This window comes from Cebus imitator, unplaced genomic scaffold (genome assembly GCF_001604975.1).
Source record: "Cebus imitator isolate Cc_AM_T3 unplaced genomic scaffold, Cebus_imitator-1.0 Scaffold347, whole genome shotgun sequence".
In the NCBI taxonomy this organism is placed as follows: Eukaryota; Metazoa; Chordata; class Mammalia; order Primates; family Cebidae; genus Cebus; species Cebus imitator.
The window spans coordinates 447,005-451,174 of NW_016107662.1; the positions used below are offsets into that span (position 1 = coordinate 447,005).

Consider the following 4,170-nt stretch of genomic DNA (forward strand, 5'->3'; position numbering starts at 1 on the left):
AAAAAAAAAAAAAGGTGCAAAACCTTACTAACACAAAAGAATAGCAGAGAGAAAATACAAACATAAAAAATGTGGCAAACCCCTCAACTCATGCTCACAACTCCCTCAACATTAGAAAATAAGTACTGAAGAAAAATCTCATGCACATAGTTATTTTGAAAAGACCTTTGTACAGCTATATACCATACAGGACACCAGAGTAACTAGACTGGAAAAAAATTATAAAGCAGTTAGCAAAGCCTTTGATTCTTTAATCTTACTGAACAGATAATTCCTATGAGTGAAAACCCCTACAAATGAAATAATTGTAGAATGACCTTCATCCAAAATTTACACCTTAAACAATACCAGAGAGTTTTCTGGAAAGAAACTTTACAGGTGCAATAAATGTGGGAAATAATTTTAAAAATCAACTCTGAAAATTTGATAAATGAAAATAAAAATCAGATTAATCACCCTAGAAAGAACTAAGAAACTCACACTGGTGTATACATTTCTTTAAATCAGGGCGTTTATTATGAAGAATAATCCAAAGTTCAGACAATAAAATAATTTAATTGTATGTTTCAAAAACAGAGGTTGATGGATCAATAGATATGTTCACTGTGTACTTTTTTGTAATGACAGTATTTGAAATTATTTGAGCAAATATTACTGATGTAATTAAACTCTCAAATTACCTGATGCTTTTTCTTCATTTGAAACATTTAAGTACAAGTGTGCAGTGGATTTGTACTACCTACAAGCTTCTATGGGCTTTTCTATATTTATGTGAACCTCATTCACATGGAAGATTAAGGTTGAAAAATCCAAATGAATATGGATACTCTTAGTTTTTGACATATAACAGTGCTGTAAGTCGTGCACGAATCAGGTATTCAGGGTACAATTCTTCTGCATTAAATTATGAGACAGGAACACTCTGAGTTTTGGAAATAAATAGTTTTACCAATCAGTTGGGAGAAAAGGCTGGGCTTTTCTGAGACATCTTCATAGTAGAAATAGTTGGAAGCCCTGATTGTTAGTTGTTATAGTAGCAATGAAGAAATCTTCACAGAGATGAGAGAGATGTTCATATATGACTCATCAGGATGTAGATTTATTGTAAACCCATTTTTCTAAATACCCTCAGAATTGTTTTAAAAAGAAAACCCATTTTTTTACATAGACCATGGTATCAGAAAGACGAATGCTTTGTGAGGGTTTGTAATCTGCATTTTAACCTTTGAGGCTACAGTAGATTTTGAAATGCCTTATTTAATCTATATGTAGACTTCCTTTGTTTTAACAAATAAAACTAAATGGTTTTAATTTTTTAACACTGTTGTGTATTGAATGACATGTTATCCCACAAAAATATCAACCTATTAACCTTGCTTAAGATTCTAGGTAGCATATGGTAATAATGTACTATTGGATAATATAGTGCCATCTCTAGCAATTTTTATTTCCAGTGGTATTAAACTCTAAATAGTTTCAAGAATATTAATTCCTTTAGTTACATTTTATTCTTTTATTGTGTTGTAACTACTGGGATATTATGATGGCTATAATAAAAATTTTATAGGAGCGTAATAGTAAACTGGAATCTTCCCTCACATTTGATCCTATGATGTCTTTTGTACATGCCACTACTCTGGGCCTATAAATATACACAGAGAGCTGGGTGTGGTGGCTCACATCTATAATCACAGCACTTTGGGAGGCTGAGGTGGGCCAATCACCTGAAGTCGGGAGTTGGAGACCAGCCTGACTGACCAACATGGAGAAACCCTGTGTACTAAAAATACAAAAATTAGCCAGGCATAGTGGTGCATGCCTGTAATCCCAGCTACTTGGGAGGCTGAGGCAGGAAAATTGCTTGAACCCAGGAGGCAGAGGTTGCAGTGAGCCAAAATCATGCCATTACACTCCAGTCTGGGCAACAAGAGTGAAAATCCATCTCAAAAAATAGACACACACACACACAGACACACATATGTGGAGAGACAGAGACAGAAAGGGAGAGAGAGTTTTGGATTTTGTTTACAATAACAAATATACAAAAATCTAAGTCCAAACAAAGGTTTAGGAGTATGAACACTATGGAACAACTAGTGAATGTGTGTGTGTGAGAGAGAGAAATTCTATCTTGAGAATGAGAAGAAGAAACAGAAAATATTGGAACAAAATAGATTATTTCAAAAGAGTTGATGTTTTACTAGCAAACTAGAAACCTCACAGATAATGAAATAAATTGATGGTCTCTATATTGAATTCGTTTATTCAAAAATATGGCTCTCTTAGTGCAAGTCCTGTGTTTTTTACCTATTAAGAACTATTATATGATTTACATGTTCCAGCACTTATGAAGTTTTGTTTATATTATCTGCTAATACTTTTGTTTATATAATCTGCCAATGGAAACTTTCATGAAATTTAATGTTATTCAGATATTAATTGAAAGATGTAATTACATGGTAAGTTTAGTAAATTTTATTTTATTTTATTTATTTATTTATTTATTTTGAGATGGAGTTTTGCTCTTGTTGCCCAGGCTGGAGTGCAATGGTGTGATCTTGGATCACCACAAACTCTGCCTCCCCGGTTCAAGTGATTCTCCTGCCTTGGCCTCCGGAGTAGCTGGGACTACAGGCATGTGCCACCACTCCTGGTCAATTTTGTATTTTTAGTGGAGACAGGGTTCCTCCATGTTGGTCAGGCTGGTCTTCAACTCCTGACCTCAGGTGATTTGCTTGCCTCAGCCTCCCAAAGTGCTGGGGTTACAGGTGTGAGCCACCCCTCCCCCAGCCAAATCACATTTTATTTCATGTATACAATCCATTTTTTCCTTCTCAATTGAAGAATTGTATTGAAGCCATTTTTTAATGTTCCATTCACTTTTTATATGTAGCCTCATAAGGTTTTTGACTATACTGCAACAGTTTAATCAGGTGAAAACTTGTGAGGCCTCATGAATCAAGGGATTGTTTGAGCATGTATATGGAGTAAACTAACAACCAAGACAATGCTGGGTGTTTATTCGATGCTCCAGAATTAGTAGTAATGTATTCCTATTGGAATGTATTTGCAGCTCCAGGTAACAGACTGAAACATCCAGGATGAAGAATTGACATTGCTTCTCCATGTAAAGAGAGGACATCTGTACCCAGGCAGCACAATTGGCTCTGTGAATTTAGGAGATGTAGTTCTGCCTGCTTTGTTTTCTAAGTATTTCTAGGTTTTCATCGTCTCTTCCCCCTCAGCTCTGCATTCCATACAACCCTTCTCCTTGGCCTGTGCTGTGGCTGCAACTTTCTCAGCACTCTCTCCACCCAAGGTCCTGTCACACAGGGCTGTCTTGGTTCTGATGAGTGGGATGGGATTCTTTAATGCAATGAGAAGTAGTCTTCACTGAGAAGTTTGTATCCATTTGCAAGCTTCAAATACAGCATTCTGACCACTTAATTGAGATAAGAGGGAAAGAGTCTCATGATCCAGAGGAATGAACCAGGCAGCCAGCTTTGTGGTGGATGTGGAGACAGAGAAACGTGATGATGGCATTCTTCTCAGAGAGGTAGACACAACCTATTGAAAAAATATGGGGAACACTTCTGGAATTAAAGTGGAAGCGAGTTTGTAAACATCACTTTGAGGTCATAGGGTAGCTACTGGTTGTGTCATCTTATGGAAATGTATAACAGATGAAAAGGGCACATGGGGAATATGGTCCATTTTGAGGAATAGGGAAGTGGTATTGGGTCTTTATGACTTAGGGAACTTACTGAGTGGTAATGCAGACCAGCAGCTGCTAGGAAACAGAGCTTGTCATACTTTCCCAGGCCCAGATCAAGGGGAATGAGAAGATGGGGTGGTGGCTGAAGCCAACTCTGTGGGTACAACTTTTAAGATGTTAGGTTGTGGGGGAGTACCCAAGATGGCCAAATAGGAACAGCTCCTGAGTGCAGTTCCCAGCGAGAGCAACACAGAGGGTTGAGTGCTCACTGCATTTCCAAACAAGTTTTCACTGCCCACAGACCAGGAGATACCTGGGCCCAAAAGCGTCATGAGTTTTCAGCACAGCGGTTTCAGCTTGTGTCGGTGCAGTGCACAGAAGCTCACCTAAGTCTGGGTGGCCATTTTTACTGGCACCTGGAATGCCTGGGAGACAGCACCACCCATTCAACTGAA

General features: G+C 37.8%; 1 pseudogene; it reads left to right on the plus strand.

Moving 5' to 3' along the window:
* LOC108287545 overlaps positions 1–3,841 on the plus strand; it is a 12,446-nt pseudogene extending 8,605 nt beyond the window's left edge.
* The last annotated feature ends 329 nt before the right edge of the window (positions 3,842–4,170 follow it).